The following is a 26,384-nucleotide window of genomic DNA, read 5'->3' as shown; positions in this document are numbered from 1 at the left end:
TTTTCTTTATTTTCTTTCCTCTTTCTTTCCCTCTATTCAAGCAATTATTGATAGTATATATTTCACTATTGTGAAATAGTGTGAAATATATTTCACATTTTGAGTATAAATCTAAATTTTTTTTCTGGAAAGAAATATTCAAAATAGAGATAGCTTACTGAGGATTGTAATAGCCTTCATTCTATCAAAACACATTGAAAAATATTTCTGAAGTGCTTCTATTCATTATAAGGCAAAATTACACAGATTTATCTGAATTTCTGGCACTACTATTCACAGTATGTAATTAAGAGCACAGGTTCTGAAGCAAGACCATCTAATTTGAATTATTAGCTCTACTAGTGGGCTTCCCTGGTGGCTCAGACAGTAAAGAATCTGCCTGCAATTTAGGAGACCCAGGTTCAGTCCTTGGGTTGGGATGATCCCCTGGAGAAGGGAATGGCAACCCACTCCAGTATTCTTGCTTGGAGAATTCCATGCACAGCAGAGCCTGGCAGGCTACAGTCCATGGGGTTGCAAAGAGTTGGGCACGACTGAGCAACTAACATACACACAACTCTGCTAGTACTAAGACATTGGGTAAGTCTTCTAAGCATTCAGTTTCTTGATTTCCTGTGTTAATGGGAAAGCAATGTTACTTAATTCATATGGTTACATGAACATTAAATATGTTAAAATTTGTCATATATTATATGCAATACCTAAAATATGTATTGTTCAGAACAATAAGTATGAAAGTCCTATATATATTAACAATTCTTATACACCTCATGAATTTTCAATTTTATCTTACTTTTACTTTTTAATGTGGTTGTGTAAGAAGCAAGACATTTGAAAATTCAAGCAAAAATATTTACTGAGTCACTATTGTACAGATAAGCTTGGAATAAACTAAATCTGGAAACAACAGATATAATAATTTTCTTTCTAAACTCACAGACATAATAGAAAAACTAAGCTCATAATAAACACTCTCAACATTTTACTTTTACAAACAGAGAAAGCATTGACAAGAAAAAATGAGGTTGAGATAAATAATGTGAAAATAATTTCTGTGCAACATTTTGCTTGTTTTTTTAATTAACACTTTGACTTATAAGAAAACATTTAGAACTTATATTTAATTGTCATGTCACAAGTATATAACTCTTTCTGAAAATAAATTTGAGAGCAGGTATTACTTTAAAATAGCCTTCTTTTACATGCATATGATTATGGATACTTAAATAAGGATACGTAAATTGACTGACCCATCAACAAGTAAACAATCCCCCTCAACATTCAATTATCTTTTCTTCCCCTCTCTCTATAACTGTAGCATTAAGGGGCATGTATATGTACACAGACAAACACAGACAAACACACGCACAGACACATATGGAATATTCCAGGCAAGAGTACTGGAGTGGGTCGCCATTTCCTTCTCCAGGGGATCTTCCTGACCCAGGGATTGAACCGGCTCTCCCTCGTTGCAGGCAGATGCTTTACTGTCTGAGCCACCAGAGAAGCCCATAAATATATACAGTACTATTTTAATAGCAACTCATCTAGGTGAGTTATTTATTCACTATTTCTAAAATATATACTAAATATCTTCCTTGGTGAATACTATTGAGTATGCAACTAAAGTAGAAAAAATTTTCCCACAACTTTTCCTGTAATGGGAAAATCATAATAAATGAAGTCTCAATATAAAGAGAAGAATTAATATTTTTCAGTTCTTTTCATATGACAACTACTTTTCTAGGTATTACACAATTATATGATTAAATTATTCATACAGATCTATCATGCAGATAATATTGTCTCCTGTCTACTTAGAAGGAAAATCAGACATGTTACTGAACAAGAATTTCAAATTGAACCTCTGCCTCCAACATTAGTGCTCTTTCTTCTCTCTATGGTAGAAATAAACAAGATGTATGGGGCTTCCCTTGTAGCTCAGTTGGTAAAGAATCTGCCTGCAGTGCAGGAAACCCGGGTTTGATCCCTGGCTTGGGAAAATCCCCTGGAGAAGGACATGGCAACCCACTCCAGTATCCTTGCCTGGAAAATCTCATGCACAAGAGGACCCTGGTGGGCTGCAGTCCATGGGGTCGCAAAGAGTTGGGCACTACTGAGCGAATAACACTTACTTACTTATAAACATAATCAGGGGTGTTACTTATGGCAAGGAATAGACAAAATATAGCAAGCTTTTGAGGAAAGACTTCAGTTCAGTTCAGTCGCTCAGTCGTGTCCGACTCTTTGCGACCCCATGAATCGCAGCACACCAAGGAAAGACTTAGGCTTTGCTTAAACATGTTACCCAATTGTGCTGAGTAAAGAACAAAGGAACAACATGAATATATGAAGTTGGTCTGGAGGGACAAAGAGAAAGAAGAAGATAGACATGCTTAAAAAGGAAACTGGACAAATTATAATATTGTACCCTGTGAAGGAATCAAAAAAGTATTTCCATAGTGAAATATGAGTATCACAATTATGAAGTAAATTAAGTCTAGTTTTAGTGAAAACCAGCAGTTCATTTCATGTATTTTCAACTTGATGAAGGAACAGAAGAAAATTATAGAAAGTATAAGAAAGTGATTATCTGTAACAATGACTTATTTTAGGATATCATGGCAGGGCATAAAGCCATGTCTACTAAGATTATTTTGAACTTGATTTATGCATAAAAATTTGTTTTCATGATTACAGTGTAACCATGTACTGTTTACTATGTAAACACCTGTATGTAAACAGAGGTAGGGAAAGGAATTTAGATGAATGGAAGCTATTATTTGAGGACAGTGACATGTTCTCACACTCTAGCCTCACCATCCATGGACCTTTCACTCACAGTTCCACAATAATATGCTAATTTGGAGGTACAAAGAATAAAATTGAAATTTTAGTAGATAATGTTCCAGACCAGACTGTTCATAATCTACAGAAAAATAAAACATTACTTTTTCAATACTAAAATTAAAAAAAAAAAAGAAAACTTTTTGGAATTTTTTTTTCCACCTACATGTTGTTATTAGCCAAACCAATCAGTTTTCATATAAAGGGGATTTTTACTCAAATCATTTTGGAAACATAGCTCTTCAAAAACACATAGAAGAAAAAACAAAGACATAAGACTCATTAAATCACATCTGAAAAAAATGGTTACTCAAAAAAATTTACTACTAATAAAAAGAATTTGACAAGTCAAGTTCAACATATATTTCCAACTCTAAAGAATTTCTTTAAACTTTTCCATGTACAAAGCTCTATGTTAATACGATGGGTCAAATAAGGAGAATGTGGCTGAAAGTCTAAAATATCACCATTTTTAAACAACTTTCAGTAAAATATGGATGCCAGAAGGTGTACTCACCAATAATTTAAAGTGCTGTGCAAAATGTGATATGTGTTAAGTGAGATATTCTAGAAACATGTGCACACACACATACAACTTGCCAAATTGTTTCTTGAAAGAAATGGCAAAGGACTTAAAAACACGCTGACTGAACATTCTGGTACTAGGCAAGTTTAAAAAGCTCTCTGAATTTCAGTTTCTTCAACTGCATAAGAGAAAAATATACACCTGTATTTTGTTGAGAAGATTAGCAATACCATAAATTACTGGGGCTTCCCAGGTGGCACTACTGGTAAAGAACCCACGTGCAAATGCAGGAGACATAAGAGACGCAGGTTCAATTCCTGGGTTGGAAAGATTCCCCTGGAGGAGAGTATGACAACCCACTCCAGTATTCTTACCTGGAGAATCCCCATGGACAGAGAAGTCTGGGGGGCTATGGTCAATAGCGTGCACGGAGTCAGACTGAAGCAACTTAGCACGCACATTGCATGATGCAGAGATGTCATGTCATCATGAATGTCTACAGTGCTTGTTTGTCATTCACCAATTCCTTTGTTTCCTTAATTTTTCAAAACTGAGGAACAGACCATATGCTTGACTCCCACACCTCTCACTTACATATTTAGGAAAATCATACACAGTCTCCTTGAGAGAGATGCACACTGTCCTTAAGAAAGCTACGGATGAATAATGGATACTAAAACAATGTAAGATTTTGTTTTTTAAAAAGAATTTTCAGTATGTTCTTCTTGTTTGAAATACACTGTGTTACTTAGGATATTAATTTCCAGTAATAAACCATATTAAATTACTTTAAAAATTAAGTTGCTTTAAAATTTACTACTGAAAGATAGTTTCTAACATATATCAAAGATTATCAGATGATGGCAGACAGTTTTCCCTGTTATGGTATCAAAAATCTGGAGTGAGTGAAAGTCGCTCAGTCATGAAGGACTCTTTGCAACCACATGGACTGTAGCCCATCAAACTCCTCTGTTCATGGAATTCTCCAGGCAAGAATAGTGGAGTGGGTTGCCATTTCCTTTTGCAGGGTATCTTCCCAACCCAGGGGTCAAACCTGGGTCTCCTGCAGTGCAGGCAGATTCTTTACTGTTTGAGCCACCAGAGAAGCTCTCAAAAACTTGGAAGGAATATATTTATCTGATTAGGTTATCTGTCCTCCATCAAAACTATATAACTTCACTACACTTAACAATATTAGAAAGGAAATATTGAGTCCAATGAAAGTATTCTAATTTATATCACTAATATTTAAGATTATAATTGGGAAACTATGATTTGACTCATTTTCAACTAAACATTAAAAAAAATCCATAATACAGAAAACATTCTATGAATGCTTTATGTAAGTAAAATCTTTCCTCATAAATTACATGGAAAATTCCTTATTTGTTCAGATTAAAATTTAATAAAATTTATTTAATTCAGATTAAACTTAATTCATATCTAGAACAATTATATGCTAAAACTAATTTTTTGGTTACCGCTGAAATAAAAGTTCTTCTGAATTTGGACATTGATTTACTTTGAGGAAACTAGTACCTTAAATTCTGATGGCATAATTTTTTCTCAATTTAATTTTTTCATATATCCTTCTTAAATCATATTTGAAATTTCACTTTATATTTGCTTTCTTTCTACACTCTAAATAAACATTAGTATTAGCCTGTGAATGTCATTCATCTTGGAATTGTTGCTTCTACTTTTAAGCTATTCTTAACCACATATCTATAAAATAACTGAACCTCAATTTTTTCCAAATTACACTGCATATCATTATTGTACTTTTCCCTCATAATAACCTACTGAAGACACTATAATATCTTCTTTATAATGTTTTTATATCCTCCCACTGGTTAAATATTCACTTATTACAAAGTCTCCTAACTATAAATTATATTCCATATTTTCTTTAAAAATTCATATTAATCCACCTTTCATCTTTTTATATATTTACATGTTTTGCCATTTAAGTATTTTTAGAGCTTGATTTTTTCTACATGTTTGGCACATGCCGAATGTTTAAAATGCCTTGTGGTACTGTTTTAATAACTGATCGGTACATAGTCCTACAACATCATTGCTAATTATAAAACAACAGTTTCCCATTCAGCAACATTTCCTCATTCCAAATAGCTAAACTGCAGATATTAAAAAAAAAAAAACTCTTACTTTAGAAATGTTTATAAATATTGTTTGAGTGTAATCTGTATTCTTCCAGGTTATTAGACAGATTTTGAAATTTGAATGATTTGCAATTACATTCATTAACAAATATTAACTTCTTAGCAATATAAAACTGACATATGGTAACTTAATGAAAGTGATACATTTTCAAAAAAAGTTTATCCATATTAACCAAAAAGGATCAAGTGTTTCTGAGAAATATTTATTTAACAAGGCTGGAAAATATATTTCAAATAGAGTATTTAATTATGCATAGATGCTTAGATAGGGGGTTTAAGTGCTAAATATTCAAATTTAATATGGCAATATTTCCATGATTTATTAATATTACACAGTCATAAGCACATACAGGTCAGTGCTCCATAATCCATGTCCTATAAAACGATGGATGGTATCTATTCTCACAAACATGCTCTTCCAACATGGTTCTACATGGAAGACTCACTCTGCTGTAAATGGATGCTCCAAGTTATAATTAACTCTTAGGGAAAAGAAGTAGAGCAGTAAAATGAAAAATTAGATGACTATTACACAACTTCCTCCCATCACCATCTTATAAAATGTTTAAACGTCTGGTGTTAATGATCACTGGGTGGAAGCAAAATAAGGTTTAAAGTTCAGATTGAGTAAAATACATATTTTTTTAAATATGAGCTATAATTTACAAGGTCTACAACTTTAAAAAGAGTACTTTTTCTTTGAAGTTTTCTTGCTGCTTGCCAAGAGAATTATTATATATAACTTCTCAAATGAGAGTGCATTTGAGTAGACTATGGAATTTTTAAGTTTGTAAGGATACTTGTGCTAGAGCATGAATAGATAAAATTTGGCTAAACAGTGGTTGGAGAAGGATTATTCTAGGTTATGAGTTGTTATGAAGAAAGTTAAGAGCAGATAAACAACAGCTATAGAACTCTAATTTGTCTAGTATGTGAGGTCTACTGAGTAAGTAAGGAGCAAGGGAACATAATATAAAGAAAGATTTGGGTAGAAGAGAAAAGGTTGTGAAAGCTATACAAAGAATTTGAATTCAATTTACTTAGTTTCCAACGATGAATTTTGAAATTTTAATTTCTTTATTTTAAAAGCAAAATTTGCATAAATAAAAATCACTGCAAACATTATCTTCAAAAACGAGGGTATATATTTACAGTGAAAGTGTTAGTCAATTCACGGAATTCTCCAGGCAAGAATACTGTAGTGGGTAGCCCTTCCTTTCTCCAAGGTATCTGTCCCATGGAGGGATCAAACCTAGGTCTCCTGAATTGCAGGCAGTTTCTCTACCTTCTGAGTCACCAGGAAAGCCCCAGGAATACTGGAGTGGGTAACCATTCCCTTCTCCAGGGGATCGTCCCAACCCAGGGATTAAACCTGGGTCTCTAACATTGTAGGCAGATTATTTATCATCTGAGCAACCAGGGAAGTCAAATATTTATACAAAGTATATTTAAAATTTTTTTAATCTTCTAAATTACTCTTAAACACTTGAGCATTTTTCTCTGAAAGTGATTTATGTGAATCATCTTTGGTTTGATATAAAGAGACTGAGTTAAGATATTAAGTAAAACAGAAGTATTAAGTGAACCATCAAATTAATAAACTAACTAGTATTTAGATAGTACTTAACATGACACCACACAAAAATATCAGAGACTTTGCATTTTCATAATATGATACATTTGTCAGGGTTCTAAACTTGCATAACATCTCTAAGCAGCTGTCATGCTATCTGAGATCAAATACATATTTCAGAAAATTACCACACTTTCAGATACAATGGCAGCGGTGTGCATTCAGAAGTGAATAACAGACTATGTGTTTAACTCTGCTCCTTATCTGTTCAGATGTATATTTTATACAACATTCAAGACAAATACAACCTGGAAGAAATTTCACATACACTTAAGTATGTTTGCATTGACCTAGAACCAGATGCAGCCATATCTTTCTTAGATTTCTGCGAATTAAAAAAAAAAAAAATCTCCTATTATCAAGTGTTAAACAGAGACATCAGAATCAACATAAATAGAAGGCATAATATGAGCTTTGGAGTGAGAAAGTTTTAAAGTTCTCTCTCTTCAAGCTGTGAGCTGTATGACCACAGGCAGATGACTTAATTTTTCTATACTCTAATGTTCACATCTAAAATTAATACTTATTCCACCAGATTGTTAGAAGGCTTAAATAAAAGTTATACACATACATGACCTATAAAGATACCTGGCAAGAGCAGGTATTCAATATGTGAGAAAAATCCTTGTTTTTATTTAATGAAGGGTTTTATATTCAAAAGTAGGATTATAAATGGTAAATGAGATTACATTTGGTGGTGACTAGGACAGAAGAATGTTCAATAGAAATGGATGATTGGCTGTGTGAGAACTGGGATAGAATCAGAAAGCATAATGTAAACACCACACTTTCAGAAGATTAAATTGGTCCTGGCATACGGAGAGAAAAACAGAGACGAAAGAAAATTAGGCTAGTGGTATTAGTAACAATATTAGCCAGAGTTTGTACTTTGGGAGTTCACAGTGACCTCCAAGCATAGAACTGTGATTTAAAGTATAGATCACTCGAAGAAAGTCAAGACGACGATTTCTCATATTACAGAATATCAAAGTTATATATTTTGTAAGCGTAGGAAAGAAAAATAATAAATCAGGATGAAAAAGAAAAAAATAGAAGATAGTTAAGAAGACACAGGAAAAAAAATTAGAGTTAGATTAGTCCCAAAGTAAAACTACATTTTCACTAGAACTTTCCTGAAGTTTTCATTCTTTCCTCATTCCTTCCCTACTATTGTCTCACAAATTCCAAAGTAATAAGAAAAAAGACCCATTTGTATTCAATTAATTTTTTTTATTTACCCACCACACTTTTCAAGCAATGAACTGCTAAGTCTCTACCCATTGTCTGAAACACTAACAAAGTATTTTTTTTTTACTGCTTAAGTAAAACACATATTGCCTTATAATTATATTTCAAACATAATTTGATATTATGTACGAAAATAGGTAATCCAGAAAGGTAACTTTTATAAGAAAGTCCTCTAGAGTAAAAGTCCCATCTAATTGTCTTTCAGATAATGTTATGATCTAACAAGTGTCTATTAATGTTTAGGAACAAATTTGGATTTAATGAACAATGCTATTTTTAGCTTTAGGGCAGCATATCATTTAGCCATGAAATAGATTGATGTTTTACTAAGGATCATTTCCTTGCAAAGTGTCCTTGAATTAACCTTTTCCCTGAGATTCCACAAAGCATCTGGTTATTTCCAATAGGCTATGGATAAGATATTTGCCTCCGCTAATATGTTCAACAGGAAATAAAATAGTGAGTTTGAAATTAACATAAGTATAAATAATAGCATTAATGCAACCAGTTTGAAAAATAATGCTATTTGAAATGAGATAAGGAAAACTTAAAACTGGATCTCACACTCTTTCCATGTACATGATTTGTAAAATAGATACTATGGTCTTTACAAAGGAAAATTTTTGTCATCAATAGAATCTCAAACTTTTATCATCACTATTAAGCTGTGAAAAATAAGCCTGATGAATGCAGCCATTATTTAAAAGGATATTCAAAAAATCAACAACAGTTTTATAATATGTCATTTATGATAATATTCAAGGACTGATTTCTATTTCCAAGGGAAGTAGAAATTAACAAAGGCAAGCAAGCTATATTTAACACAGGCAGATTTATTTCAAAGTAAGTAATTCTACTTCTGACAGGAGAAGGGGAATCTATTCCAAAATCTAGAGCATGAGGCAAAATAATAGTCCTCCTCATAATAACAATGAACATTTACTGATTCCTTACTATCAGGCACTGTTGTAACACCCTTAATTTATTTTAAAAATAAATATTAATATTAATTCTGTAACAACTTCAAAGAAGGGGGCTATTATTATTCCTAACTGGCAAATGAGGAAATTGCAAGACCAAGAGGTTAAAGAGTTTGCTGAGGTCACAAAGCTAAAAATAAACATGCTCAGATTTGCAGCTGAATAGTCTAGATACATGGTGTGTACTTTCATTCTTAAGATCCTACTCTATCTCATCATTGCCATTGACTACTGACTCTACAGCCTACATACTATAACCTGCATGTTTGTCCCCCTTCCCCCAAGGAGTCATATGTTGAATACAAATACTAATGTGATGGAATTTGTAGGTGAGGGCTTTGAGAGGTGATTAGGTCATGAACCTCAAAATTTCTAATATTTATTGGATTTTTATTATCTGCCCTGACTTCATGATTGGGATAGATAAGTACTGTCTTATGTTGTTTTCTTTTCAACAGTTTTATAACTGAAATCACCTGGGTACTTCATAATTGACAATCATGATAATATATTATATCTAGCATAAGTTTTGGAGAAGGCAATGGCACCCCACTCCAGTACTCTTGCCTGGAAAATCCAATGGACGGAGGGGCCTGGTGGGCTGCAGTCCATGGGGTCGCTAGGAGTCGGACACGACTGAGCCACTTCACTTTCACTTTTCACTTTCATGCATTGGAGAAGGAAATGGCAACCCACTCCAGTGTTCTTGCCTGGAGAATCCCAGGGACAGGAGAGCCTGGTGGGCTGCCATCTATGGGGTCGCACAGAGTCGGACATGACTGAAGCGAATTAGCAGTAGCAGCATAAGTTTTAGTTACAAATTAAGTACCAGGGTTTTCTGGAGAAATAAAAAACATGATTATGTTTTCTCTAGCAAAATTTTAAAAATATCACACCAATGCAGATAGTAATACAGTTGACAGTGGTAAAAAGCTATTTGCATAGCTGGGAACAATAAACTTAAACTTAAAAGTCAACTTAGATGCTAGACTCATATCAAGCTGTAGAATGAGTTTAGAAGGCTGAATGGGGAGGGTGGGGAGTCTTAACACTACTTCTCTGAAAACAATGACAGTTACTAAGTAACTGACTTAATTAAAATTAAATCCTAGAATAGAAAAGCTATAAGAACTGAGGTAGTAATATCAAATTCATTCTATTCCAATTCCTTCAGGCACACAAGGGAAAAAAAAAAAAAAAAACCTACAAAAATACTTAGTTTCTTTGAAGACTTTCCAAAACCAAGTGGAATGCAGGGGAAGCTAAATCTCATTATGAGCTAGATGCTTATATCAGAGTTTCACTGAGGTTTAGTTATCATGACTAGTCAGTCCCATTCATCTCTTTCATATAAACAGTTTGACTTTAAACCCTTGATATTCACATTAAAAAAAAAATCAGTATGTATCTTTTCAAAAGAAGTTTAAACAAGTATACAATAGTGGATTTTTTTTTTAATGTGTAACAGATAAGGTCTAAAAATAATTCCTTTAGAACCTCCTAACATAAGGATATCTATATATTTTACATGCCTTGTTCTTGAGATTATGAAAGAAATGTAGTGCCCTTTAAGAGTTATACAGATAACTTTGCTATGTTTCATTCCTTGTAGTTAGTGTAGCAGTAGTAACCAGGCAGGAGGAAAATCAGAGGTTTTGAAATTATCTCATCTCAGTAGGGTACACCTGGATAGGTCTCAAATTAAACATCTTCCTTAATGGCCCATTATGGAGTATCAATTCCTGAAATACCCAAAGGGAGTCAGGGACCATTAATGCTAAGGGAGATTTTCTAAGGTTGTAGCATATGATGCAATATTTATGCTTTAACTTTAACATGACTGAGAGTTTATTTAAATATACACTTAATGGTTTTAAAATCAATAGCTACCATAGTCTGGTTTAATATAATACCAAAACACAGATTAAAAATTTGAATGCATCAATACATTTTTATATTAATATTTTGATGATTTAGCATTTACAGATAGCTACCAAATTATGAAACAGTCATTTTACAAAACTCAGCTTTTAAGACAGCTGCTTGTACCTCAAATTATATCCTTCATGGGGAAGAAAATTATATCTAAACTATATTTAATCTTTATAATAAAATATATATAATTTAGTAGAAATAATAATCATTATAACATCTATTCTCAAGGATTTATAAAACAAGTATATGATGGAGCTATGGGAATTGCTGCTTAGGGTAAATAAATTTATTTTCATATCAGCAACATTTCTTCAACTTCCAGGGTTTAACTAGTAGGCAAAATGGTCAACAAGAATTAAACAAAACAAAAAATGAAATCATCTTTATGTTCCATTCGTCATATTTCTAGCCCTATCACTATAGAAGCTGACCTGAGCAACATTGGGAAAAACTAAAAAGCAATTACATCTGGGACTCAGTAACCAACAGCCTGGGAAAGAAAATGTCAAGGAAAAGAAGTAAATTGAAAATTTCCTAGTGGCAGTACCTCAACAGAAAAGGAAATGCTAAACAGGTTTCACTAATGTCCTTAACTACAGAATAATAAAGGATGTATTTAGACAAAAAAAAAAAAAATGTAAGTCAGGTCCTGTTAAGATTCCCATAATTAAATAATTTTATAACAGAACTTATTATACTTAGTCATTAATATACTAATTTATTGATTCATATATATGTAACACATAATTTATATAAATGTCATATAATATTAATAAATGATAACATATAATCTTTTATCATGTTCATTTTTATTCTATAAATATTATGATTTTAGTGACCCAATAAAACAGAATGCATATGATAGATAAAACAAAGTGAAAGTGAAGTCGCTCAGCCCTGTCCGACTCTTTGGGACCCCATGGACTGTAGCCTACCAGGCTTTTCAGTCCATGGGATTTTCCAGGCAAGAGTACTGGAGAATTATCATTCAAATAATCAATTTCTAACTCTCAGTGTACTTTCTATATATCTAGAATATTTTATAATGATAAAAATAAGTGTCATCTTAAATTATAACAATGTCAAGAATTTTCATTTAAAAAATTAAACTGAATGACTCCTAAATATGTCTACACAAATAACAGCACAAATTTTCTGATGTAGAAAGATAATTAAATCAATCAAATATGGTGATTTAATTTTGACAATTGGTAAAAACAAAGGAACAAAAAGAGAGCCTTGTTTAGTGGGAAGAATAACCATGTTGTTCTTGTTTTTGTGGAAAAAAAAAAATGGTCCCATTAAGAACTGTGAAAATGCATGAAGACCAAGCCACACAAACCATACACATCTCACCTAGAAGTCTACACTCCATCCTCTGGTTGTCTATACTTTTCAGTGTTCAAAATCTACACACATCAACGAAATCAAATGAAATTTGAGCAAGATATTCTTTTATATACAGGAACTATTTTTTTAATTTCCCATTAGATAAGAGGATGCTATAGAATTACTTCTAAGTTATATTTAACTGAGTTTAGGCTAAAAGTAATCCATTCTAGAAACTATGCAACTGAAAAAACATAAGGAAACAAAACTTGGAAAGGAGCAGTACAAAAGTAGCTGCCTAAAATTATTGGGACAAAGAGTACTATTTAAGACATTGCCTGTAAAAACTTTCCTCATAAAATTTGACTTTCTTAATAATTAAGATTTCTAAAATGGCTTAATGGCTTCTATTTATTTAAAGATACTGCAGTTTTGATCCCCTAGAAAAAGCTCTTCTCCCTGTCTTTGGTAAAAATATCTTTGAGTTATGTAGTTTAAAAAGCCCATTGATGCTTCAGTACATAAATCATTTCTTTCTTCAATCCTTTCTCTGCAGAATGGTGATGATTCACAAGGACAATTCAGGAACACCTAGGTTCTAAAATAACCAAAATTGGCAAATTGTACAAAAAAGATATATAGCATCATCGTTCAACACTTGGCTCTAGCTAGAAATATAGTAAAGAAACACAGATCAACTGTGATGGAAAATCCATCAGAAACAACAAAGCTAGCAGATTACTATACACAGTAATATCTGGACCTTTTTAACCAACATTTTATTTAACTATTCTTCAAATATAATTCATAGTGAAGGCAGATAAAGAGCCAAAGTGCATGATTTTCTACCATGGAAACTGCTGAGGCATCTTTACGTTAAAAATATTTTTTGAAACAATAAGTATATTTGCACTAACTTTGGAGCAGTTAAAATTTTGTGAATTAGAATAATTACAAAACTTTACTTTTTAGAAGCAACAATTATCTATGTTATCTGGCTTTTTCATTTCCTAGTACATCTATGACTACTGAATAAGATATAGTTGAAGGCACCCAAAAGACTATTTCTTCTTGTTTTGGAGACATTGATTTACCTTTCAAGGATATTAAAAAAAAAATAAGGTATGCTCTGAAATATCTCAGAAACTTGCATTTCCAAAGAAACATAGTCTTGCTTTTAGGAATATTTACTGTTGCAATAATTTTTAATGTTATTCATGAAACATAACACAGCTTAAAAACAAAGCTTATAGCCCTTGCTTTTCTTTCCTAAACCTCTTAAAATAAAAGGCAGATAATTATTTTTCTTTGTAAAGCAATAAGATTATTTAGTCAAATAAAATAATGGCCTTTTGAAAAGGGTCTCTTCTTTCTTTTATTCTTTATGATGCCTTATTTATTACCTTTAATGAAAATGTATACTTTAGTATCTGAGTCTTCTAATTACAAAATAAATGATTTAGGAGGATGAAATGTACAGAGTGGGTAACATAGTCAATAACAATTTAGTATTTTTGTATGGGGACAAGGGTAGTGAAAAGACACAAACTTCCAGTTATAAGATAAATGAATATTAGAGATATAATGCACAATCAATATAATTAACTCTGTTGTATTTATCTATGAAAGTTGTCAACAGAGTAAATCCTAAGATGTCTCATTGCAAAAAAAAAGAGAATCATTTTAAATATTATACCAGTATGAGGCAATAGATGTTCACTAAGTTTATTGTGGCAATCATTATATGATAGATATATATAATTGTTATATATATATATGAATCATAAAATATATATTAATCATTTATATGTTTTAATATTAATAATTTTATATATTTATATAACATTTATATATATAAAATCATTATGCTGTACAACTTAAACTAATGTTCAGTTGTATGTCAATTTTATCTAATGAAACAGGAAAAAAAAAACACAGATAAATACACTCTCAAGCCAGAGATCAAATTTCCAACATTCATTGGATTATGGAGAAAGTAAGGGAGTTCCAGAAAAACATCTACTTTTTCTTCATTGACTACTCTAAAGACTTTGTGTAGATGACAATGAACAAGGAAAGTTCTTAAAGAGAATGGAACACCAGATCACATAATCTGTCTCCTGAGAAATCTGTATGCTGGTTAACAAGCAACAGTTAGAACCAGAAATAGAACAATCTAGTTCAAAAATGGGAAAGGAGTATGACAAGCCTGTATATAGTCACCCTCCTTATTAATCTTCTTTGCAGAGTACATCATGCAAAATTGCCAGGCTGGATAACTCACAAGCTGGAATCAAGATTGTAGGGAGATATATTAACAACCTCAGATGCAGATGATATCACTCTGATATCAGAAAGTGAAAAGGAACTAAAGAGCCTGTTAATGAGGGTGAAAGAGGAATGGAAAAGCTAGCTTAAAACTCAACATTCAAAAAACTAAGATCATAGCATCAAGTCCAATCACTTCATGGTAAATAAAAGGAGAAAGAGTGAAAGCAGTGACAGAATTTATTTTCTTCAGCTCCAAAATCACTGTGGATGGTGACTGCAGCCATGAAATTAAGATGCTTGCTCTGTAGAAAGAAAGCTATGACAAACCAGGGCAGTGTATTGAAAAGCAGAGACAACACTTTGCCAACAAAAGTCCATACAGTCAAAGCGATGGTTGTTTTGTTGTTGCTGGTTTTTTTTCTTTTTTAATTTTTGCAGTTCTCATGTACTGATGTGAGAGATCATAAAGAAGGTTCAGTACTGAAGAATTGATAGTTTTGAACTGTGGTGCTGGAGAAGACTCTTGAGAGTCCCTTGGATTGCAAGGAGATCAAACCAGTCAATCCTAAAGGAAATCAGTCCTGAATATTCATTGGAAGGACCTTTGCTGAAGCTGAAACTCCAATACTTCTGCCACCTAAGGCCCAGAACTGACTCCTTAGGAAAACAAAAAAACCCTGATGCTGGGAAAGATTGAAAGCAGGAGAAAGGGAAGATAGAAGATGAGATGGCTGGATGGCATCACTGACTGGATGGACATGAGTCTGAGCAAGCTCTGAGAGTTGGTAATGGACAAGGAAGCCTGGTGTGCTGCAGTCCATGGGGTCACAAAGAGTCACCCATAACTTTGCAACTGAACTGAACTGAAAAGAAATCAACCTTGAATATTCATTGGAAGGACTGATGCTGAATCTCCAATACTTTGGCCACCTGATGCAAAGAGTTTACTCTGGAAAAGACATTGATGGTGGGAAAGATTGAGGGCAGGAGGAGAAACAGGTGACAGAATGAAATGATTGGATGGCATCACTGACTCAATGGATATGAGTTTGATCAAACTCTGCAATAGCGAAGGACAACAAAGCCTGGTGTGCTGCAGCCCATGGGGTCACAAAGAGCTCGAAAGGTTCAGCAACTGAACAACAATAACAACAAAGCATGGATAGTTGATTTATACTGAGGTATTTGTGGTTTATTAACTTTCTTCTAACAGAAAAGTTTCAATCTGTTTGGGAGCCTGGTGTCAAAAAAGAAAAAAAATTATTTGGGAATCAAGAGGCATCTCTTTGACAATCTTGTATAGAGTTAATCTGCCCATAACTAAGATTTAAAAAAAAGGAAAAACTTCACCAGTTCAGCTGAAGTATACCAACAAATATTAAGCAACCAATCAAACAGCAAAAAGACAATGAATATTTCCTATGTGACCCATGCTATAGAAAGAAAAGAGCATTTTTTTTACAGTGTATCTATACATTTTCTACATCATTGAAATATGACCTGAAATAATTATATCATTATTTCATTTGAATATAAAACATATACACATGTGCACTCACAGGCAACTTTAAAAATCTTAGATAGAAATGGATATATTATTACAAATTAGTACTTAAGGGAAAATGTGCTGAATATTGCCAGGAAACTTCCAATGTAAAACAATTTCACCATCCAAATCCAAGACAAAGTTACAGAAAGGATTCACTTCATCTCAAACAGAAAAGAGTCAAATAGCCCCACACTGGATTTCTTAAATATTAAAGATTCAGAAATGAAAATACATAGCAGAGACAGAATGGCATTGTGGAGAATCTCAGTATTCCCAGGGACTAAAACAGTTAATGGAAAAGTTTCTTTAAATTCTAAGGAGCATTGAAAAATACATTTCAGATATCATTAAACCAAAAGCATCCATTAGCCCCTCTCAGACATGACCCCACTAAGTTTCCTTCTTTTTTCTTCATCTTTTGCTTTGTTGACTTAGTGGTCAGCCAAGAAAGCAAAGGATCACTAACCCCATTACCAGAATCCCCCTGTGATACAAATGCATGTCTCAGTGTGAATGTGTGTATCTTAAAAATTAATCAGAAGACACAAAATTATCTGCAAAGAAATATAGCATTAATCCTTTTAGCATAGTGTTAATCCTAGATACCTATAAAAATTACTCTGATAAGGATCAACAATTTATTGGCTTTGGGAGATCATATTCCAAGTGAAGTAATTATTATCCTATGTTCTATTCTCAAAGAAAATTTATAAAGAAATAAAAATGAGACATATGACACTTAAGATACTCTATGGAGAAATTAACTAGAAATTATTTTATATATGTAAAAAGTGCAAATTCCATATTTCGGTAATTTTGATGTGTCAGAACAAAGGAAAACTTGCAATCATCTTCTTCAAGCATTTTTTAAAGAGGGGAAATATAATGAATTGAACATTAAAAGTCAATGAGCTTTTATACATTTTTTGCCAAAGTATAGTTTTTAAATTAATAAAGATAAAGAGGAACCATAAGAGTAAGATAGAAAATAATAACTCAAACACAAAATATATTTCAAAATAATTGTTAATTGAAGTATAGTGGATATAAAATGCTATATTAGTTTAAGATGTACATCAAAGTGACTCAATTTTATACACACACACACAAACACACCCCTGACCTCCCACCCCCCCCCCACATCTATCTATTCTTTTTCAAATTCTTTCCCATGATAGGTTATTAACCAGATACTGAATATAGGTCTCTGTGCAATACAGTAGGTCCTTGTTGTTTTATATACAGTAGTATGTAGGCACAAACTTTTAAATCCCCTAAGCCAAGTGAGAAGGAGATAATGTTCTAAACTTCCCTAAGCTCTCTGTATCCTTCCCCTATACACACTTCTTAGTATTGCAATACGTTTACCAATAAAATATAAATATAGTAGGAATAGATTTCTGTTTACAAGGAGCTAAAGTGAGAGTGAAAGTTGCTCAGTCTTGTCCAAGACTCTTTGCGACGCCATTTACTATACAGTCCATGGAATTCTCCAGGCCAGAATACTGGAGTGAGTAGCCTTTCCCTTTCCAGGGTATCTTCCCAACCCAGGGATTGAACCTAGTTCTCCTGCATTGTGGGTAGATTATTTACCAGCTGAGCCACCAGGAAGCCAAGAATACTGGAGTGAGTAGCCTATCCTTTCTCCAGGGGATCTTCCCAACCCAGGAATCCAACTCAGGTCTGCTGCCTCACAGGAGGCTTCTTTACCAACTGAGCTATCAGGGAAGCCAAGGAGCTAAAGGGTATAGTTCAAATTCTTGATTCCACACATTTTTGTACCAAGTAGCTCTGTTCAGAGAATTAAATTGTTCTTGTAACATTAATGATTTTACAAAGAAAAAAAATGTTTCAGTCTTTTTTGGTTCAACTCTTTTTGATAATTATTGATGTGGATCATTACCTCTTTAAATAAAGTAAATGTTACTGTAGCTTATTAATAAAAACACATAAATGGCCACCAAGCTAAAGCTTGAACATACTACCAGATAAAAATTCTGACCATGAATACTCTAACATAATAATGAGGAATTTCATTAATGTCTCTAATGCAGTTGACTTTTTGATTTTATACTATTTTTATGGGATTCCCAAGTGGCTCTTGGTAAAAGAAATCTGCCTGCCAATGTAGGAGAAGATCCCCTGGAGAAGGAAATGGCAACCCACTCCAGTATTCATGCCTGGGAAACACCATGGATAGAAGAGCCTGTCAGGTTACAGTCCATGGGACTGCAAGAGTCAAGCATGTACATACATGGAGACCCACACTGTAGTTGAAACTAGATTAATTGAACAAAAAATTATTGAAAAGCTATAAAAGATTTTTAAAATTAGGTATCAGACATATTACAGTACACTTCTTTTTTCAAACTACAAAGATTTAGTGCATTATCTTTTCATTTATTTCTGTATATGTCATCATTTTTTTTTTTTTGCATGAGCTGAGTTCAAGTTTTTGCTTAATAAATAAATAAAATGGGAAGTAGGAGGTGGGAATGAAATTCCCTAGAAGCAATAATCACTCTTAAAAAGTACTGATATGCAACGATATTTGTTGAATATTTGATTATGTTAATGAAGGTTTTCAAATACTTAATATAGGAAGGAATTCACCAGAAGATAGAAGAGTAGCTATTGTGCAACAGAAAATATGATGTATAAATACAATGATAAATATTAGGAACCTTATGACACAAACTGAACACAACCCAAAAAATGCCCCTGGGCCAAGACTGATTGTGATGCTGCCAGATTTTTCTGAAAAGCCATTTAATCTTTTAAGAGTAAAGTCTACATTCTTAACTAAAATTCTTGCGTAACATCATGGGCTTTTTGAAATTAAAGGCTGTCATTATTTTTTTCATCATTATACAGTCTACATATTTGCTTCAATATGAATAGGATGATGTCTATAGATTTCAATACTAAACACACATGGTCTGTAAATCTACTGAGGTAATAGAATTTAGAACCTTCATTTACCCCTGATTTAATATTCTTGAATTGAAGTTTATATCCCTGAAATATTATCAAGGCTTCTGAGGAATCCCTATGGTTGCAGCAGTTAACATAAGATCTTGGCAGGTATTTTGACAAAACAAAGAAAATGTAAGATCTGTCTTACGAATATTAATCAAAACTTATATTTGGTAGTCATAATTCATCACAGTTTCAAAAAATCACAGTGGCTTTGCTAACATTTCCCAAATCTAACTTTAAAATACAACTTTATAGAAAAAAATCTTGCCATTAGCACTAACTCTTTCTTATGTACTTCAAAAAAGATCTAGTACCATGGGGACCAAGCAGGACTGACAGAAAAGAAACTATAAATCTATGTCACTTTTAGAAATGAGCCCCGAATTCAATCATAATGAACCATATTCTTTTTCTCTTACCTAAAGTAACATAGCAGTGCTGTTAACAGTAACCCAATTTATTCTACCTCCTTCAGGTTCCGATAAAAAATGCTTAAAATTTCATGATTCAAATATCATTATCTTTTACACAGAGAATCAAGGGACCCTTTGACATGTGACATGCAATAGATACTACTATAGAACAAATCAATAGTAAAAAAAGAAGCACAAGAAAATGCCCCAGCTTGTGAAAATTCTCTTCAGAATGTTCAATTAGAGCACAGTGAGAAGATATTTATTTTACATTTTCCATCGCATTCTAAAATAGTTTGTTAGATTAGCCTAAAATAGTTGGATTGTTATTAAGCACACATGTTCTTTAGCGAGAAAATAATAATTTCAAATAAAACGTAACTTTGTACAATGGGACAACAGTGACTTAATGAGAGTTGGACAGCAATTTATATTAATTTAATCAGCAACAAATCCTGCAGGGAAAAATAGATTTATTTTTGGAGGGGATACACTACATTTGGATAAATAGATGAAGTATAATAGCACTCAAGTGAAATAAATTAATGCTTTAGATACTAAACAGCAGGTAATTCCTTATTGCTATAGCTTTGAGATAGGCAGGTCTTTTCCTGTTAATGAAATCTATTACAGTATTGATGAAGTAAATATACTCATTACTATTTAGGGTGGAAAAACTGTAAAAATAACACAGTGAGGACATTTCTTATTTTTTGTTTATTTTACTATTTGAAATGTTCTCACTCTTCCTTCTTGCTACAGGTTCTCCCTTAAAAAATATTATCAGCATTTAAGTTCAATGATATGACTTTGCTTCTTATGAATTTAGCAACTAATAATATTCTATAAAGCCTTTGTGGTAAAAAAATAATGTAAATAAGCCATCTCTGTGTCCCAAAAGTACTATTTATCATAATACTAACTGATATTTTTGTTGTTGTTGTTGTTGTTGATATGTCTCCTTAACTTTTAGAACATCCTATGGAAAAACAAAGCCTCCCATAGAAAAGACTCAAATTAATTGCTCTCACTGTCATTCACAAAAACTAAAATAGTATCTTCAAATTAGTTTCTTTCCCCTAGTTAAAAGTTATTCATATAAGACAGTTGTACCTAAATGTCAAGATTACATTCTGAATATTTCAGAGGGATTTGCACAACATTCTTATTGTACATCAGAATCCTAACATTCTTATTGTACGCTAGAACTTGAGCCTTGCAAAACTTTCTGTCTGCTTGCTCTATTGTAAAATTAAAGATTCAGGAATAGCTCCATAATCATCAATATTAATAATACATTCATTAACCTTATCCATCGCAAAGTAAATCTTACTTCTATAACATTTACAAATATCTTTCCCTGTAACATTTTTTCTGACAAATTCATAAAAATTTATATTCACAATTGTATCACAAGGTCAAGAATATTTTACTATTCTCATTTATTCACGTATATGTGTCTCTTCCTAGAGAGAGGCCTAAAAGTACATGGTCATATTTCATTCATTTCTACATTTGCATCAACTAGCACAAAGCTTGGCATCTAATAGAAGGTGAATAAATTTCTGCTTCACTAATATGTAATAGAATTAAGCCAATGATTAAAGTTTCAGATAAAAGAAAAGTAAGAGCTGGTTAGGTCAAAGAGAAAATGACTGTAAATATTTTTCCTAAATAAAAGTATGTAATACTAAAATTTACCATATATCAAGGTCTTATGCCCTATTATAAACAATATAAATGTTTTTGGTTTGTTTTTGTTTTTATTCATTTACTTCTTGTTCAGTCTGGAATTATACCCATTTTACATATGGAAAAGGTGAGCCACAAAACCTTTAAGGAACTTGCTCAAATACATGTCACCAAACTAATTCAGTCCAAGCAGTCTTAATCTAGTGCCTGCTCTTAGGCACACAGCCCTTCTTCTAATGAAGGGAGAAGGAAAAGCTGCTTTCATTCATCTACCATCCCCTTGTACAGCATTTGCTTTGCTTCAGGCATTACACAAGTATCTAAAGCACAAAGGTGAATAAAACAGGCTTTCTGGTCATCATCTTTCTCAGAAATACATGAAAGTCTCTAATGCTTAAAAAAAAGATATACATTCAAAAACATACATATCTTTTCCATTTCACTGTCAAATTTCTCACCTTAGCAACCAAAAATTATTGGTTCCAATACCTCACAGCCACTTCACCCTCTAATTACTTCCAGTCAGGTCTGTCTTCTTCACTCACTGAGAATTCTGTCAAAAAAATTGCCTTATTGTCAAATCCAGCAGTCTTTTCATAGTTTTCAATCTATTTAATGTATTAGTAGCACAGAAGACCTTTATACCAATCAGATTCCTTGGTTCCTAAAATTCAATGATATGCAAAGGATAAAAGGAAATAATATGAAATAATAATGAAAACAGATATAATAGAACCCAACATTTCACTTTACAATGGGAACTCTTAAGTTAACTATTTCAAGGTCATATCTTGAGTTGACCCAGAGTTATGGTTAAAATTTAGGGCTATCTTTTCAAAGTCTATCAATACTTTCTTCAACATAGATCTTTCTTTCAGTACTTCTACCAAATCTATATCTCAGGCTTTCATATCTGTGGTGGGCAGCCTCAAGATGAACCCCCAATGATTCTTGCCTGCAAGTATCTATACTCACATGTAATCCATCCCCTTGTAGGTGAATTGAATCTACTGATTCACTTCAAATAAACAGAATGGCAGAAGTGATAGGATGTCACTTTAAAGATCAGATTATAAAAATCCTATGGTTTTCCTCTTAGGCCTTTTGTGTTGTTTACTCTGGAGGAATCCAACTGCCACGTCATGATGTATGATGTAAGGTCATGATGTAACTGGTATGATGTCATGATGTCATGATATAGCCAGTAGAGAGTCCCAGGTGAGTAATCTTAGTAGTGGACTCTCCTCCAGTTGAGCCTAAAGATGAGACTGCAGTCCAACAGCCTGACTGCAATCTCCTGAGAGAGACAAAGCTAGAGACACTCAAATAAGTAACACTAAGACTCATAACCCACCGAATTACAAGAATATGCTTATTTTTGAGTAATTTTTTCTCATGCATCAAAGATAATACATCTTATCCTGAAACTACTTGTAAAATTATTACTTCAAGTATCTCTTCACCTTATTTTGTATTGTTCTACTCCATTATCCTTCCAACACCAGCACACACATGATGTTTTTCTGTTATTCAATGTCCCATAAGCAATGTCATAAAAATAGTAACAAACACAGATATGTTAAAAATACTGAATCTAATGCCCAAAGACAACCAAAGTCTTCCAGTTTGTGCTAACTGGTTTACTGTTTCTCAAATATAAACAGTGGTTTCCTTCTGCTATTTGTTATTGGAACATTTGCAACCTTATAGAATAGGTATTGAAATATTATTTTAAAATATTCAAAGATAACAAAAATTCTGTACAATAATATTTACATTGACCACTTCTGCAATTCTATGAAAACACTGTTAGGTAAACGTTTTGTCAATCAGATAAGAGCCACCCTGTATCATCTGTTCTACTGCTATTTTCTGTTGTTACCTAAGTTGTAAAATAAACTCAGGTATGCCTACTCTGGGAATACAGAAAGACTCTAAAAGGTAGAGGATCCAGATAGCTTTAAGATAACTTCCAGAACCTAAAATTCAACCTGTCCTCTTTTTAAAACGATTCTGCCTCAGAAAGTACTGAGAATCAAGATTTTTCTCCCCATTCAAAATCATATTTCAGATCCACACAGTCAAAGGCTTTGGCATAGTCAAGAAAGCAGAAATAGATGTTCAAAATCATAGTTTTTCCAATTTTAGGAAAAGGCTTTCCTATGAGCTGTCTAGAATCTTACTATGATGTACTGTCTAAAAGTGTGACAAAGTGATTATAATAAAAAGTAGCATTTAAATTAGCCTTACCTGAGGAACCAGAGATCAAATTGCCAATATCCACTGGATCATTGAAAAAACAAGAGAGTTCCAGAAAAATGTCTATTTCTGCTTTCTTGACTATGCCAAAGCCTTTGACTGTGTGGATCACAATAAATTGTGGAAAATTCTTCAAGAGATGGGAATATCAGACCACCTTACCTGCCTCTTGAGAAACCTGTATGCAGGTCAGGAAGCAACAGTTAGAACTGGACATGGAACAACAGACTGGTTCCAAATAGGAAAAGGAGTATGTCAAGGCTGTATATGGTCACTCTGCTTATTTAACTTATATGCAGAGTACATCATGAGAAATGCTGGGCTGGAAGAAGCACAGGCTGGAATCAAGATTTCTGGGAGAAATCTCAATAACCTCAGATATGCAGATGATATAACCCTTATAATAGAAAGTGAAGAGGAACTAAAAAGCCTCTTGATGAAAGTGAAAGAGGAGAGTGAAAAACTTGGCTTAAAGCTCAACATTCAGAAAACGAAGATCCTATCACTAGGATCTTCTGGTCCCATCACTTCATGGGAAATATATGGGGAAACAGTGGAAACAGTGTCAGACTTTATCTTTTTGGGTTCCAAAATCACTGCAGATGGTGACTGCAGCCATGAAATAAAAGACACTTTCTCCTTGGAAGAAAAGTTATGACCAACCTAGATAGCATATTCAAAAGCGTACACATTACTTTGCCAACAAAGGTCCATTTAGTCAAGGCTACGGTTTTTCCAGTGGTCATGTATGGATGCAAGAGTTGGACTGTGAAGAAAGCTGAGCACTGAATAATTGATGCTTCTGAACTGTGGTGTTGGAGCAGACTTTTGAGAGTCCCCTGGACTTCAGGGAAATCCAACCAGTCCATTCTGAAGGAGATCAACCCTGGGATTTCTTTGGAAGGAATGATGCTAAAGCTGAATGTCCAGTACTTTGGCCACCTCATGCGAAAAGTCGATTCATTGTAAAAGACTCTGATGCTGGGAGGGATTGAGGGGCAGGAGGAAAAGGGGATGACAGAGGATGAGATGGCTGGATGGCATCACCGACTCCATGGATGTGAGTTTGAGTGAACTCCGAGAGTTGGTGATGGACAGGGAGGCCTGGCGTGCTGCGATTCATGGGGTCACAAAGAGTTGGACACGACTGAGTGACTGAACTGAACTGAATCAATGTATATAGTTAATAGTGAAAAATTAGGCACCCACCTGGTAGAATATCAAACCATTTTTTCAGTGTATTTTTCTTAATTAAACAAATAAGACACAGGGAAACATTCTTATGGAGCACACAACCATGAAAAAAGATAGTATCTTCTTTTCCTTTCTAAGCACATACAGGTAGGGCTGTAGAGTTCTATTTGATTTCTCAAAAAACAATTCATAAATAACTATATTGTAAATTAATGCCCACATTGTATATTCTCTTGTCATTTGTATTCTGTGTAATATTCTCATGCTGTAAATTACAATTGGTCTTGAAAATAGATAGCATTTAAAAATTATGAATCTTCATACAGCCAAATTTATCTCTTTTTTTCTATCTAAATTCAATCTCAAAAGAGAAACTGAAAAGATTTTACAAAGGATAAAATGTTATTGCTGCTGCGGCTGCTGCTAAGTAGCTTCAGTCATGTCCGACTCTGTGCGACCCCAAGACGGCAGCCCACTAGGCTCCTCTGTCTCTGGGATTCTCCAGGTAAGAATACTGGAGTGGATTGCCATTTCCTTCTCCAATGCAAATGTTATTAGGATGATGCAAAAAGCAAATTTTAATATAAAACAGGTTTTTAAATGTCAAAGAGCATAGCTTTCAAATGAAGGGACAAAATTGAATCACACAAACACACACATATGCACACACAAACAGAAAAGTGCAACTCTGACCAATGCTTCAAAACAAAAATCTATGGGGCTATGTGCTCAAAAACAGAGGTTTATAATTAGGAAAGTCTTTCCTATCTGAATACCTACAGTGCACTCGACTTCATTCAAAATACCTGACAAAGGTTAATTAATTCATTCTTCATGAACATTCTTTAAACATTATTTTCATCACTGTATGGATGAAAAAAATTGAAATATAGAACAACTAAGAATTTTCAAAGAAGACATCTCTGTCCACATAGTCACTCAATGGCCAAAAAGGGATTCAAACCAGGTAGTCTGATTCAAGTCTAAACTCAGGACCACAAGGCAGTGTACTGCCTTCCCTTTTAAGATCTAAAGACTGACTGGGAATCATTGAGGAGTAATGGTAGCTAGACCTCTCATAAGAACAGAGAAAAATGCCATGCTCCCTGGAATAAGGGCAGGGTAAGATGACAAAGCCGAGCCAAATAGAGCACACAAGCCAGAAATCTGAGTCTGGCTCCAGGGACACGAAGAAGTAGGAAGAGTTTAATTACATGTTTATAATTTAGTAACCTATTTTACTTTTATCTTCCATTTTACCTATTACTTGAGAAATAAGAAGCTCTGTCAGTACTAACAGGTGATTGGGTTCATAGCCAATGATTGAAGTTGAAAAGCTGTGTCCT

At 33.3% G+C, this 26,384-nt stretch overlaps 1 protein-coding gene across 1 annotated transcript in view; it reads right to left on the bottom strand.

Annotated features, from left to right (window-relative positions):
• The window catches only part of ADGRL3 (adhesion G protein-coupled receptor L3), a 734,126-nt gene that overhangs the window by 598,727 nt on the left and 109,015 nt on the right, over nt 1–26,384 (bottom strand). The window lies entirely within an intron of this gene.

Source organism: Oryx dammah, unplaced genomic scaffold, assembly GCF_014754425.2.
Source record: "Oryx dammah isolate SB20612 unplaced genomic scaffold, SCBI_Odam_1.1 HiC_scaffold_3, whole genome shotgun sequence".
Taxonomy (NCBI): domain Eukaryota; kingdom Metazoa; phylum Chordata; class Mammalia; order Artiodactyla; family Bovidae; genus Oryx; species Oryx dammah.
Note: the sequence above shows the minus strand (reverse complement) of the source record. Positions and strands in the feature narration are given on the sequence as shown.